Raw genomic sequence first — 16,088 nt, 5'->3', positions numbered from 1 at the left:
GAACAGACTGTAAATTGAGGTAGACAGTCAGCTTCAGGGTACTGCTGTTGCTACTCATAGTTTTCCCAAGATGCTTCAGAATGAATTTAGTAAGAGTCAGGTCAATATTCTTCAGAATGCTATGGGCACAGCAAAACTTGACAGATCGGTTACATGTTCCTGTTTTGCAAAACTGTGAGGAACAACAGAGGTGGACACTAGAGCTGTTCACTTGGTAGAACCAAATACAGACTTGGGAGGGTAATACTAATAACCCCCTCCCTTCTAAATCCCAGCAGCAACCAAGAGGTTTTAGAGTAGGGGGAGAAAGCAGAGAGAAGGAATGCACATTTTTTTCCATCAACCAGGGTTGATAAAGGGGCTCTAGAATTTATCAGATTCCAATCTTTTGGAGACTACTGAAGATAAAACCACTCAACAGAGCCCGGGCACAGAACCCTGGAAAGACTCCCTTGGGCATTGTCCTTGGACAATGTATGTCAGTCACTTAAATTAGTCTTTGGGTAGCAGGCTTAATCCCCTAGCTGTTAGGCAATTGGAGATTTTTTCAAATCCTTTGTATGAGAAAGGGATGATTGAGAGGAGAGATATGGATGCAGCATATAGGGAAGGGTGGTAGAAATTTCAGTTGGAGTGTGACAGATTGTACCCATGTACATGCTATTTGAAAACTCAAAATTTGCTGGGTTTTATTGTCCTAATAAAATGCCTATGGCTGCATTGTATGTGAAGTTACAAGATTCCACTGTATGGTGTTCTTAACACATGCTTCAAACTGAGGTTGGCGAACAAGCCTGCCACAAACAAAAGAATGTGTTCTCTGCTTAACTCACATTTATGCAGTACGCATGAAGCAGAAAGGGTAGACAAAGAAACCTCAAACAGGTGAGTGAAAGCAGCAGGGAATGTCCTTCCAACTCTTTGTCTTCTGAATCTCAGCTGGAAATCTTTTCCGGGGGTAGGAGTGGGGACTGACACTGTAAAAAGGAGGGACAAGTACCTCAGGCCATCCCTCTACTATCCATCAATTCAGTGCATTAAAGGGACAAGGAAGTAGCCATTGAACTACTAGAGAAAGGGTCCTGACCTAAGAAATTTGCTTAGCAAGACTTCTGAAAACATATTGTGAGGAAAACTGCTTGAATTTAACATTGTTAGGCTCTGATTATGTTTTAACTTATAACCATTTTTGACATTTTATGTTTTCGTACTTGTACCCCTTAAAAATGTGTCTTTTTGTAGTTAATAAACTTGTTTTATCTAATCTAGATTGATGTGTTTGTGAAACTCCATTTGAGGTAACAGGATGGAGTATATACTTTCTGTTGATGATATGATAGACTGTAGATACATTGGTATCATCCAAGAGATGGCTGGCAGTACCAGACATACATTTCAGAGGGAAAATCTAAGAATAGGAGTGAATTGGGGGTCACCCTTAAGTATAACCAAGGTTAGTAAGAGCTGCAGTGTGGCTTGCTGCAGCCTACACACAGACATAGCTGTGAGTGACTTACATTCTGGAGGCTGTTGGTGAACAATCCAGACTGAAGGCTACATCAGCAAAGCATTGTGAAAGGTTAGAAGACCGGGTGACACAGCCACTCATTAGTTTGGATTGTACCCTGTGTATGTTTCAGAATGGGAAAAGGAGACAATTAAATTTAAGTAGAGACACAATTATGCAGAAGACTTTACGATAAATTCTAGGAAGAGGCAGGAGGAAGAAATAGTTGATTGAAGGGAAAGAGGCATTAGAAAGGCAAGATACACAGTGGCTATGTCTACACTGCAGAGTTTTTGAGCAAAAAGTTGTGGAGCATCCACCCTACAAGCCCGTTCTTGCGCAAGGAAAAAGTAAAGTAAAGCTTAAGAATACAGGGCTTTTTGCACAAGAGTTATTCCTCTCCCCAGAAGGAATAAGCCTTTTTGCACAAGAGCTCTTGAGCAAAAAGGCATTTGTGGACAGGCAATAGGGGTTTCTTGTGCAAGAAACCCCCATGGCTAAAATGGCCATCAGAGCTTTCTTGTGCAAGAGAGCGTCCACACTGCCACGGATGCTCTTGCACAAAAGCACATGGCAGTGTGGACACGCTCTTGCACAAGAACTTTTTGCGCAAGAACTCATGCGGAAAAAGTTCTTGTGCAAGAAGCCTGCAGTGTAGACATAGCCAGTATGTTTTTTAATTATTGGAAATAAAAAAATCAATTGACAAAGTTGCAGTTTAGTCTGGCACCCTGGCAACCTGACCAGTGCCAAACGAGAGAATTTGCCAAACGACAGGAGATCAATATTGTCTAGCAGCATTACCAACTAGGGTTGCCAGATGGTTTCAACAAAAATACTGGACACGCTTGACATTACATCACAATCTACATTACATCTTATTTAGAAAATACCGGACATTTATATTTTGTCATTTATATTTTTTCAATTTGTTTCCCCGAACAGAAAGCTCAAATACTGGACTGTCCAGTTCAAAACTGGACACCTGGCAACCCAATTATCATTGCTTACTGGGCTCTTAGGAAACATTTAGGGGTAATTTAGAGCTAACAAACAGCACAGAACACTGAGAGCGAGGACTAGTGGCTGTAAGCAAACTTTATGGGACTGTGTGAAACTTGGCCACATTCATGATAAGTGGACATCCAGTTAACTAAAATCATGCCAGGCCCTGGATGTTGCCAGACCAGAGTGTGCTGGACTAGAAAAGTTTGACCTGTACACAATAAACTGTAGTGAACTGATTTATTTCTTTAAATTTCATGTGTTTTGAGGTGGCTGATTAGCAGGTTACCTTTACATGTTGCAACTTTAAAAGGGTGCCAGTGTACAGATGTTGTCTGTATAACATACTAAAGCAATCATCTTGTGATGGAATGGTGTGTCTCCCCACTCTTTTTTTTTTCTTCATGATTTCTTTTCAGCTGTGAAAACCATCTGTAACAACAACAACAAAATGTTTTTTAAACAGAAAACTTACACTTTTCTTTCTCCTCTTGCTAACAGTATGCGCATAAGTGGAGATTTTCTATCTCTATTGTTCTCTTCACTGCTTATTATGTACTGACTCTTGGGTCACATTTCCATTAACTATGGAATTGTCTTTGATAGACAAGTGCCAACGAGAATTGTAAAAGTCTTACCATCACCTTTTCAGGTGTTCAACACCTCAAGGAATCAGTTACAAAAGCCCTCAGATAAAATGTCCTAATTGCACCCTGAGAGCAGCAAACTGTGTCTGTCAAGCCAAGCAAAGAAAATGTGCAGTTCTCACAGAAAAGCCATCACACATGTTCAGGCATAAGACCTATTGCTATATATACAAATAGATAAACAGCAGAAATAGAGAACTTTGAAAAAGTTTCTGAACAATTGCCAATTTATTTTTCACTTTATATTAACTCTTGCCACTCATCTGAACAAGACTGAGGTTACATCTACACTGCAGGCTTCTTGCACAAGAAGTTTTTTGCGGAAAAGATCTTTTGCAAAAATGACTTGTGCTTTTGCAATGTGGACATGCTCTTGCACCAGAGAAAAGTGATGCGCTTTTGCTCAAGAGAGCGTCCAGAATGCATTGACGCTCTCTCACAAGAAAGCTCTGATTGCCATTAACAGAATGGCCACCAGGGCACCCGTGCGTCTTTCATTAGGCTGTTTTTGCGCAAAAAACCCTCTGTTTTCCATCCACACACACGTTTTGTGTGCAAGAGCTCGTGTGCAAAAAGGAGTTATTCCTCATAGAAAGAGGAATACCTATACCGCAAAAACCCCAGTGTCGATTAGTTGTACATTTTCTTGTGCAAAAACACCCTTGAGGTGTGAACGCTGTGTGATTTTTTTTTTGCACAAAAACAGCTGTTTTTGTGCAAAAACTCTGCAGTGTAGGCAAAGCCTGACTTTAGTATTGTATTACTCTGAAATCATGTAATCTGTTTCAAAGATGATTGTCGTGCTGATATTAATGCAAGGTTTGAAGCCCACATTACAATTATGACAAATGGCAAAAGGATTAACAGACTATACAGATTTTGATTTTGTATAAGACAGAATAGGTTTGAATGAATAATTGGTTGTGTTTTTTTCATTATATATTTAACAATGTGTTTTTGTGTCATCCCGATTGTCCTTTTTTTGCTTTTTTATCTATACCTGCACATTTTTTCATGTTCTAAGCATTCCTCTTGAGTGTAAATAGTTAATGGCTTTTGCAATAATTTAACATTATGATATATTAGCTAACACAATATTAAGAGTCACTATCAGGAAGTTTAAGCTCAAAATTTAAGTTCTTTATAAAATGGTTTTCCAAAACTCAATATAGCTAGACATGTAAATGTATTTTCTTGATTTTAAAACAAAGACAATGAAAACAGTTCAGTTCAGTTTACGCATTTCATCTGCAATGTTTGCAACTCAAACTTAGCAATCCTATGTTATGAGAACAAGTGAACTTGACTAGTTCATTTTCACTGTCAACACTGAATTAAATGTAAAAATAAGCAGACCAATATAATTGGTAAGTACATAATTTTATAATTTTAATAATCTGAAGTACTATTTTAGCAGGAACATGGATCAGCATTTAAAAAAAAACCACTTAAACTAGTCACCAAAATCTATATTTAGACATCTAATTAAATAGTCTGATTTTCAGCAGTGAGCTCCTATAGCTCCTATTGAAGTCAATAGGAATTATGGGTGCTCAGCTTCTCTGACAGTCGGCCCCACTTAATAGTTGTGACTAACACTGAACACCCAAACTTTAGAGAGACTTTTGAGTCCATTTTTAACCTGATAGTATTACTTAAATATGCAAGGGCTTTTGGAGATAATGGTCAATAGTGCTCTTTTTCAAAAATGTCCAATACATTTTCTCATTTTAGTGGCGCAGATTAGTGGTAATCTGGGTTCTACCTGTAAATTCAAGATAACCAATAATTATTTACTTGAAAAGTAGTTCCATACGCGGCACTCTAGCAGCAGCTAGATGCATTGAAATCAAATTTTAAATCACTAATTTTAATCATTATTTAAATAAGCAAGCAAGAAATTTTGATTTAAATTATAGATTTAAATGGTGATTTGTTTGTTTTTTGTAGTTATTTGCCAAAATTGATGCTCATTAGTAACAAAACCTGTTGATTGGCAACTAAACATAGCCTTTAGCCTGGGTTAAATTTGGTGCTACTTTTTGCTAACCAGGAGGATGGACTGTAACTGTACACATAGAATCACAGAATACTAGAACTGAAAGTGACCTTGAGAAGTCAAGTCCAGTCCCCTGCCCTCACAGCAGGACCAACCACCAACTAGATAGTTTCTGTCTAACCTCCTCTTAAATATCTCAAGTGATGGAGATTCCACAACTTCCCTAGGCAATGTATTCCCGTGTTTAACCATCCTGACAGTTAGGAAGTTTTTCCTAATGTCCAACCTAAACCTCCCTTGATGCAGTTTAAGCCCATTGCATCTTGTTCTGTCACCAGAGGCCAAGGAGAACAATTCCCCCTGCCCCCCCCCCCCCGTGACACCCTTTAGATGCCTGAAACCCCTATCATGTCCCCTCTCAGTCTTCTCTTTTCCAAACTAAACAAGCCTAATTCCTTCAGTCATCCCTCATAGCTCATGTTTTCTAGACCTTTAATCATTTTTGTTGCTCTTCTCTGGACCTTCTCCAATTTCTCCACATCTTCCTTGAAATGTACAGTAAACTTCTGATAATCTGGCACCTTTAGGACCCAGGGGGTGCCGGATTATCAGATATACCGGACTATTGGAAGGGGGGGCTATGAGGAGTCTGGGGTGGGGTGCGGGGGACTGCCACCCCAGACCCCTCATAGCCCCCCCTTCCGATAGTCCAGCTCTGCCCCAGGCGTCCCCGATTCAGCTGCTGCTGGTCAGTTTCAGCAGCGGCTGAACCGGGGATGCCTGGGACAGAGCAGCTGCGGTGCTGCCAGGTTGGTCCTGCATCGCCAAGGGGCGGGTGCTACGGGACCAACCCAGCAGCATCCCAGCTGCTCTGCCCCAGGCGATTCAGCCGCTGCTGAAACTGACCAGCGGATGATTCCAGGAAGCCCGGGGCAGAACAGCTCTGCTCCGGGCTTCCTGGAGTCAGCCGCTGGTCAGTTTCAGCAGCGGCTGACTTGAGGACACCTGGGACAGAACAGCTGGGGTGCTGCTGGGTTGGTCCCGCAGCCCCGAGGGGCAGCACTACGGGGCCAACCTAGCAGCTCCAATTGTCCAGCAGCCAGAGCACTTACGGGTTCCTGATGGTGCTGGACCATCAGGAGTGCTGGAGCATTGGATGCCGGACCAATGGAGTTTTACTGTACTCAGAACTGGACACAATATTCCAATTGAATGCAGAGTAGAGTGGGTAGAATGACTTCTCGTGTCTTGCTCACTGTACTCCTGTTAATGCATCCCAGAGTCATGTTTGGTGTTTTTTTTTTTTTTTGCAAAAGTGTCAGACTGTTACCTCATATTTAGCTTATGGTCCACTATGACCCCTAGATCCCTTTCTGCAGTACTCCTTCCTAGACAGTCATTTCCCATTCTGTAATGTGTGAAATGGATTGTTCCTTCCTACTTCACATTTGTCTTTATAAAACTTCATCCTATTTACCTCAGACTGTTTCTCCAGTTTGTCCAGCTCACTTAATAAGTGTACTGTTTATATACCATCATCTGAATTGTTGATGAAGATATTGAACAGAACCGGTCCCATAACAGACCCCTGCAGAACCCAACTTGTTATGCCCTTCCAGCATGACTGTGAATCATTAATTACTCTCTGAGATTGGTTATCCAGCCAGTTATGCACTTACTTTATAGTAGCCCCGTATAAGTTTTATTTGCCTACTTTATTGATAAGAAGGTCATGCAAGACTGTATCAAATGTCTTACTAAAATCTAGGTATACCATATCCACTGATTCTCCTTTGTCCACAAGACTCGTTATCCTATTAAAGAAAGCTATCAGATTGATTTCACTGGTCTACAATTTTTTAGAAGTCGTCTGCTTCAGAGATAAAATGTGCTATTTATTATGTATTTTGATGTGCTGAATTCAAATATGACAATTAAAACAACTGATTGGCTACTGTTTCCAAGATATTTAAGTTTTTACATTTTACATCTATGTATATTGTGTAGATAGTAGAGTTTTAATCATAAATTGTAAACCTAGGTCTTTTCATGTGTTTATGGTTGCTTTACATGATATTTCACCTGTCCTATTTATGTAACACTTTAAAAATCAGCGAAAGGGTTATATAAATAAAATGTATTATGAAACAAAAGGCAAAAAACCATTATGTGCATAGTTTAGTCCTATTCAGTGTCTACTCGGCGCTTCTTGTCTTGTCTCTTGTATTCATTAAATGGAGCATCTCTTGTCACTGTCCAGCAATAGTCTGCAAGCATTGATGGGCTCCATTTGTCCTGATAGCATTTCTCCATTGTTGCAATGTCCTGGTGAAATCGCTCGCCGTGCTCGTCGCTCGCTGCTCTGCAGTTCAGTGGAAAAAAATCTAGATGAGAGTGCAAAAAATGTATCTTTAGTGACATGTTGCAACCAAGGCTTTTGTATGCCTTGAGGAGGTTTTCCACCAACAACCTGTAGTTGTCTGCCTTGTTGTTTCCGAGAAAATGTATTGCCACTAACTGGAAAGCTTTCCATGCTGTCTTTTCCTTGCCACGCAGTGCATGGTCAAATGCATCATCTCGAAGAAGTTCACGAATCTGAGGACCAACAAAGACACCTTCCTTTATCTTAGCTTCACTTAACCTTGGACATTTTCCACAGAGGTACTTGAAAGCTGCTTGTGTTTTGTCCATGGCCTTGACAAAGTTCTTCATCAGACCCAGCTTGATGTGTAAGGGTGGTAACAAAATCTTCCTTGATTCAACAAGTGGTGGATGCTGAACACTTTTCCTCCCAGGCTCCAATGACTGTCGGAGTGGCCAATCTATCTTGATGTAGTGGGAATCTCTTGCACGACTATCCCATTCGCAGAGAAAACAGCAGTACTTTGTGTATCCAGTCTGCAGACCAAGCAAGAGAGCAACAACCTTCAAATCACTACAAAGCTGCCACTGATGTTGGTCATAGTTTATGCATCTCAAAAGTTGTTTCATGTTGTCATAGGTTTCCTTCATATGGACTGCATGACCAACTGGAATTGATGGCAAAACATTGCCATTATGCAGCAAAACATCCATGACTTCTAGGAATAACATAGAATCATAGAATCATAGAATAATAGGACTGGAAGGGACCTCAAGAGGTCATCGAGTCCAGCCCCCCGCCCTCAAGGCAGGACCAAGTTCCACCTATACCATCCCTGACAGATGTCTATCTAACCTGTTCTTAAATATCTCCAGAGAGGGAGATTCCACCACCTCCCTTGGCAATTTATTCCAATATTTGACCACCCTGACAGTTAGGAATTTTTTCCTAATGTCCAATCTAAACCTCCCCTGCTGCACTTTAAGCCCATTACTCCTTGTCCTGTCCTCAGAAACCAAGAGGAACAAATTTTCTCCTTCCTCCTTGTGACACCCTTTTAGATATTTGAAAACCGCTATCATGTCCCCCCTTAATCTTCTTTTTTCCAAACTAAACAAGCCCAGTTCATGAAGCCTGGCTTCATAGGTCATGTTCTCTAGACCTTTAATCATTCTTGTCGCTCTTCTCTGTACCCTTTCCAATTTCTCCACATCTTTCTTGAAATGTGGCGCCCAGAACTGGACACAGTACTCCAGCTGAGGCCTAACTAGTGCAGAGTAGAGCGGTAGAATGACTTCACGAGTTTTGCTTACAACACACCTGTTGATACAACCTAGAATCATATTTGCTTTTTTTGCAACAGCATCACACTGTTGACTCATATTCAACTTGTGGTCCACTATGACCCCTAGATCCCTTTCCGCCATGCTCCTTCCTAGACAGTCGCTTCCCATCTTGTATGTATGGAACTGATTGTTCCTTCCTAAGTGGAGCACTTTGCATTTCTCTTTATTAAACCTCATCCTGTTTACCTCTGACCATTTCTCTAACTTGCTAAGGTCATTTTGAATTATGTCCCTATCCTCCAAAGAAGTTGCAACCCCACCCAGTTTGGTATCATCTGCAAACTTAATAAGCGTACTCTCTATCCCAATATCTACATCATTGATGAAGATATTAAACAGTACGGGTCCCAAAACAGACCCTTGAGGAACTCCACTTGTTATCCCTTTCCAGCAGGATTTAGAACCGTTAACAACAACTCTCTGACTACGGTTATCCAGCCAATTATGCACCCACCTTATCGTGGCCCTATCTAAGTTATATTTGCCTAGTTTATCAATAAGAATATCATGCGAGACCGTATCAAATGCCTTACTAAAGTCTAGGTATATGACATCCACCGCTTCTCCCTTATCCACAAGGCTCGTTATCTTATCAAAGAAAGCTATCAGATTAGTTTGGCATGACTTGTTCTTCACAAACCCATGCTGGCTATTCCCTATCACTTTATTACCTTCCAAGTGTTTGCATATGATTTCCTTAATTACCTGCTCCATTATCTTCCCTGGGACAGACGTTAAACTCACCGGTCTATAGTTTCCTGGGTTGTTCTTATTCCCCTTTTTATAGATGGGCACAATATTTGCCCTTTTCCAGTCTTCTGGAATCTCCCCTGTCTGCCATGATTTTTCAAAGATCATAGCTAAAGGCTCAGATACCTCCTCTATCAGCTCCTTGAGTATCCTGGGATGCATTTCATCAGGACCTGGTGACTTGCTGACATCTAACTTTCCTAAGTGACTTTTAACTTGTTCTTTGTGTATCCTATCTTCTAAACTTACCCTCTCTCTGCTTGTATTCACTACGTTAGGCACACCTCATGATGTTGCACATGATGCAATTCATATAATGTATGATGCAATACCAGCTTCAGATTGCATCATTCATTGTTTTGCCTAAAAAGCAAGTACTGTCCAAACCCAGTCATAGATTTATTCATAGATCCAGTCAAAGATGTATTTTAGTCATTTCTGGTTTAAATTGAGATCCCTTCTCTTTATAACTCACTTATCTCCACCATTCGCAAGTCAAGGGTCGTATATACTGACTCAATAGCATATCTTGAAACCTAGAGCCAATTAACAATTTTAAGCATCATTTTCGTTCTCAATGACCCAGAATTAGTAAAGTTTGACTACATTTATTTCAGAAGCATTTTGGCTGTAGAGCAGTGTTTGACATGATTTGTTCTTTACAAATCCATGCTGGCTGTTACCTATTACCTTATTATCTTCTAATTGTTTGCAGATTAATCCCTTAATTGCCTGCTCCATTATCTTTCCTGGCACGGAAGTTAAACTGACTGGTCTGTAGCTTTCCCGGTTGTTCTTATTTCCCTTTTTATAGATGGGCATTATATTTGCCCTTTTCCAGTCTTCTGGAATCTCTCCCGACTTCTATGCTATTTCAAAGATGTTAGCTAAAGGCTCAGATACCTCCTCTATCAACTCCTTGAGTATTTTTGGATGCATTTCATCAGGGCCTGGTGACTTGAAGACATATCTAACTTTTAAGTAATTTTTAACTTGTTCGTTTTTTTATTTTAACTTCTAAACTGATCCCATTTCCACTAGCATTCACTATGCTAGGCATCCCTTCATCATCAACTTCTTGGTGAAACAAAGTCATTGAGAACCTCTGCCATTTCCAAGTTTCCTGTTATTGTTTCTCCCTCTTCACTGAGCAATGGGCCTACTGTGTCCTTGGTATTACTCTTGCTTCTAATATTTTTATAGAATGTCTTCTTGTTATCCTTTGTCTCTAGCTAGATTGAGCTCATTTTGTGTCTTTGCCTTTCTAATCTTGCCCCTGCATACCTCTATTGTTTGCTTATATTCATCCTTTGTAATTTGACCTAGTTTCCAGTTTTTATATGACTCCTTTTTGATTTTTTGGATCATGCAAGATCTCCTGGTTGAGCCAAGGCTGTCTTTTTTTTTTTTTCTTTTTTTTGCCATACTTTTTACCTTTCCGACGCAGTGGAATAGTTTGCTTTTGGGCCCTTAATAATGTCCCTTTGAAAAACTGCTAACTCTCTTCAGTTGTTTTCCTCTTAGTCTTGCTTTCCATGTCACCTTACTTAGCAGTTCTCTGAGTTTACTAAAATCTCTCTTCCTGAACTCTGTTGTCTCTATTTTATTTAAGCTGTGACATAGCTTAATTTACATTTATTTTGATTTTTGTTTTTCACTTTTCTGATATTAGAAAATGGTGAATGATGCATTTCTTATTTACTAGATTATTAATTTTTCCGTGTAATTTGTCAAGTGCTGTTAGATCAAATTAAATTACAATTGCACAAAAAGAGAATTTTATTTTTTATTAACTAACACTGCCTTAAAAGTTTTAAATATATAAGAATTTATCAAATAAATCACCAATAGGTGTTTTGCATTTCCATTGAATTGCTTTATTAAACAAAGGAAGTATTACCCATAGTTAGTGAGTACATTACAGGCTACCCCTGACTTGCGACGCCATTGGTTCCTGGGGAAACATCGCAAGTCGGGGGGCATCATAAATCGAACCTTCATTTACGATAGGCAGCATGCGACATTGTAAATGTGGGCTGAGGACATAAGTGGGTTTTTTTTGGCCCCTTCTGCACTTACAAAAATGATTGTAAGTGTGGGGGGTCGGAACTTGGGTGGTCGCATGTCGGTGGTTTCCTGTACTTCTGGTCACCATTGTCCTTCAGATTTTATAATTGGTAGCTCTCATTCTTATATACAGTAAAACCTGTGTTATCTGGCACGCCAGGGGATTAGAGCGTGCCAGTAACCTAAAAATTCTGGTTATCTGGGGTGGGGAGAGCCGTGCGGGGTCTGTGGGGGAGGGGGATGCGGGGGGGCATGGGAGCCATGCAGGAACCGGGATGAAGCCTGGTGAGGGGGGGCTTGGAAGCCGGGGGCAGAAGGCAGAGATGGCTGACCTATTGGGGGTGCCAAGAGCCACGGGGGGAGCCGAGATGCTTGCTCCTTGCTTCTGGCTGCCTTTCGCCCCTCCTCCAGGTACATGTAGCATGCTTGTCTGAGGAGCATCCCACCATTTAAAGGGCCAGTTTCTTCCTCCGGCCCCCCCCCCCCCCGACTTTTTTTGCCTGCTTCTACAGTTTTCCAGATGCTTAAGTTCCGGATAGTGCAGGTTTCACTGTACCTAGTTTTTATTCACAGCTTAGAAAAATAAAACAAGCTTTCCTGCTTTTCAGTTCCCATCCATAACAATACATTGGTTCTTAACATTTTGAATGAACCAGTCATTGAACTGAATTAGTTGAATGAGTTGAAATGATGACAATATCTCTGACTCTGCTTGAGAGACTACTGCTGTCGAAAACAGCTTTAGTATTTTGACAAACTCTGTTTATAGGTGCTGAACCAGTGACTTTCATCAGTTCAATGGTTTCAGTTTCTTTAAAATTTGGCAGCAAATATGTACTGCTTAATATTTTTTGTATTTAATCCAAATGATTTAAATATAATAAATTAGGACTTAGCATAAGTTGTCAGTTTCAAATTTAATTACAAATAAATTTATTTAAAAAGCTTTAATTTAAATACAAATCTGATTTAAATTTAAAAAAATCTGATTTTTTTTTTTACAGTGATTGATTTTTATCCAGCTTGGCTGGCTGGCTGGCAGGCAGGCAGTTCATCTGCTTTCCTCCTACCTCTCCTTCTCTCCCACTCCACACAAAGTACAATAGTTGCTGAATCAGACTAAGTGGATAGTCATGCTGCCTCAAATCAGGTGACAATGAGCATCAGATTGTGGTAGACTCAAGAGTAAGGAGGACAAGTGGGTGGAACATGTGGGGAGCAAGGAAGAGGAAAAACAAAGAACTGAAAGAATGTAGCGGATAATATTACCAGATCAGGTTGAGAGCCAAAGAAATCAAAGGAAAGGGGAAGTAGACTGAAAGAGAGCAGAAGGAATGATAAGAAGAGACACTGAAAAGGAAAGTGACACATATATGTTGCCCCACTCACTTCCACAGCTTCCAGAACACTCCCATATATGCTTACCTGACTCCAACTATAAAAGGCCACAGGATAGATGTCCTGGTGCTTTATTTTGCAAATCCATCCCACCCACCCACATGGGTGCCTCCCCTTTTTTGTGGTACTTGTAGAGCCCTATGTGGATGCAAAATTGGTACCCTCGTCCACATCTGCATCTACAAAAATGATCCACAGATCTCTGCAGGTGCAGATACCCATGGATATGAAACAGAGATCTTCAGATTTGCAAGGTACTCAACATAAAATTTGTATCTTCATCCATATGCATGAATGTGGATACTTGCAGATATTTGCATATTTGCAGGACTTTAATTATCTGAGCCCCTCATAATGCCCTCTGTGAGGTAAGGCAGTGCTGTTATCCTCAGTTTACAAATGGGGAACCTGAGAGAGAGTGAGTAGCTTGCCCGAGGGCACACAGGGAAGTGGTACAGCAGGGAATTGAATTTAGGCTAGAAGCCACTAGAACATCTTTCCTGTCATCTGGTCATTGTAAATGTTAAGTTTGCAGAGAAATAGCTAGACATGTAATACTGATTCTTTTTGTTTCCAGTGGCTACTTTTCATTAAAGACTGCTAAAAATACATTGGAAGCCACAAGTGCTCAGCATCTCCAATGATTAGTTTACATTTATTTAGGAATCAAACTTTAAGCAGTCAGTTTTGAAAATTTTAGCCATTAAAATGCTGTTCTGTTATTAGGGCACAAATGTATGGTCCATTTTGATCAATTTCACGGTCATAGAAGTTTAAAAATTGTAAATGTCACGATTTCGACTATTTAAATCTGAAATTCCATGGCATTGTAATTGGAGGAATCCTGACCCAAAAAAGCAGTTGTGGGCTGTTTACAAGGATATTGTTGAGAGGAGGTTGCGGAACTGCTACCCTTGCTTCTGTGCTGCTGCTGGTGTTGGCGGTGTTGCTTTTCTTCTGTGCTGTTGTCTGTGAAGCTGGGCCTTCAGTCAGCAGCTGCCACTGCCCAGCCTCCCAGCTCTGAAAGCACAACGTGGTATTGCCTTCTGCACTGCTGCCTGCAGAGCGCTGCCTTCAGAGCTGGGTGACCATCCAACAGTTACTGCTCTCCAGCTGCCCCGCTCTAAAGGCAGCACAGTAGTGAGGGTAGCAATACTCTGACACCTCCACCTCCAAATAACCTTGTGACCACCATCACACACACCACACATACACATACACCTGCAAGTCCCTTTTGTGTCAGGACTCCATATTTGTCATGGCCATGAATAGGGATGTAAAATTTTGATTAATTGGCTAATCGAATAGTCAATGCGATTTGCTTCAACTATTCAGTTAGTCGATAAGGGTGCCTCCAACTTTGAAGTGTAGCAACAGCTCCAGAGCTGTCCCCCGCTGTCCCTGTGCTTCCCATAGAGTTTCAAACTGGCAGCGCTGCATGGAGCCTGGGGTCAGCGGGAGTTCCCAGCTGACCCTGGGCTCCATGTGGCGCTGCCGCTTTGAAACCCCACATGCAGCCTGGGGCCAGCTGGGGACTCCCTGGGCTGCATGTGGCGTTTCAAAGTGGCAGACCCCAGACTCCATGCGTTGATGCCACTTTAAAGCACCCTCTTCTCTCTACCTCCCCCTCCCCCGCCCCATCTTCCTTGCTGCCTCTTTCTGATAGAGGCAGCAAGTCGGGGGGAAGCGACTAGTCAACTAGCATGTTGACTGATAAGCATTTGCTTATTGGATGGTCAACTAGTTGTTCACATCCCTAGTCATGAATTTGGTAGGGTCCTACTTATTTCCTTTCTACATAGACAGTCATTTATAGGGGAAAATGGTCAATGAAATAAAATATGAGAGATGAAGTGATTCTTGAACCATTTTATTAAGATGTGGTCCATGTAAGAGTGAAAATTTTAAAATCTCTACCATAATCCCAAATTTCCATCAGACGACACCTAAATATATTTGTTGTATTTGGTTTAACTGGAGACTGAGCCAGTCAATTAAACTTAGTTCAGTCCATTGGTCAAGATAAGATATTGTAGTTTATATGTATTTGGTACTGCTTTGATATGTATTATGGATGACTTAAATGATTGTTCTTCGTTAAATAAGGTGTAGGATGGATATTGTTGTAAATGTAATCATCAGGGCTCTCAGCCTTTTGTAAGGGCTTTTTCAGAAACGGTAACCAATCTAAATATATAAATAAACTCTACAGGGCAGGAATAATCTTTTTGTTCTGTTTGTAAAGTGCCTAGCGAGATGGATTTCTGGGTACTGCCACAATAAACATTTTTAAAAATATATAATAACATTTATTTTAAAAATCTCCTAGGCTGATATCTTCTTCAGTAAGCTTGAAAACAGAGAAATTTAGAGAAAGCAGAGCAAGATAAATGGTGGAAAATAGTACATTGATTAGAACACAGGTTCCAGATTGCTGTGCCGCGGACCTCTGGCTGCCAGGCCGCAGCTGCTCTGGGGTTGGGGTATACCACTCTCACCATGGTTGTTGGAAGAGATGTGTCCTGCTCCGCTCTCAGCCAGTCTGTGCCAGGCAGGGGTGGGGTCTCCTCCTGGCCACAGAAGAGCACTTCCCTGTGCGACAGGATCCACATGGCCCTCCCACTGTGCAGGGAAGCGCTCGTCTGTGGCTGGGAGGAGACCCCACAACACATGGCCCTCACAGCGCAGGGAAGCGCTCTACCACAGCTGGAGGAGACCCCCACCCCAGCCCGGTGCTGGTTGGCTAAGAGGCAGGGCAGGGCAGACCTTTCCCAACAGCCGTGGCAGGAGGGGAGGTGCTGGGTGGTGTACCCCGGCCCCGGCCCCCAGAGTCGCTGTGACGCAAGCAGCAGCACAGGGCTAGGTGAGGGGGGCAGGGCAAGCACTGGGGGCTCTAGGGGTAGGACTAGTGCTGGGGGGCTATGGAGGGTGAGCTAGTAGTGGGGGGGCTATGGAGACAGGGATGGCATTGGGCGGCTCTCAGGATGGGGCTAATATTAGGGGCTAG

The 16,088-nt window shown here is 41.6% G+C and overlaps 1 protein-coding gene and 1 long non-coding RNA gene across 4 annotated transcripts in view; one reads left to right on the top strand and one right to left on the bottom strand.

Moving 5' to 3' along the window:
- PDSS2 (decaprenyl diphosphate synthase subunit 2) overlaps positions 1-16,088 on the top strand; it is a 209,698-nt gene that overhangs the window by 113,077 nt on the left and 80,533 nt on the right. The gene's annotated exons all lie outside the window — the stretch shown is intronic.
- LOC142827848 (uncharacterized) lies at positions 849-13,248 on the bottom strand. Its single transcript, XR_012902617.1, has 4 exons — positions 13,109-13,248; positions 2,802-2,944; positions 1,518-1,625; positions 849-977 (listed from the first exon to the last, which is right to left on the bottom strand). It is a non-coding gene; the product is annotated as an uncharacterized LOC142827848 (long non-coding RNA).

This window comes from Pelodiscus sinensis, chromosome 3 (genome assembly GCF_049634645.1).
Source record: "Pelodiscus sinensis isolate JC-2024 chromosome 3, ASM4963464v1, whole genome shotgun sequence".
In the NCBI taxonomy this organism is placed as follows: Eukaryota; Metazoa; Chordata; order Testudines; family Trionychidae; genus Pelodiscus; species Pelodiscus sinensis.
Note: the sequence above shows the minus strand (reverse complement) of the source record. Positions and strands in the feature narration are given on the sequence as shown.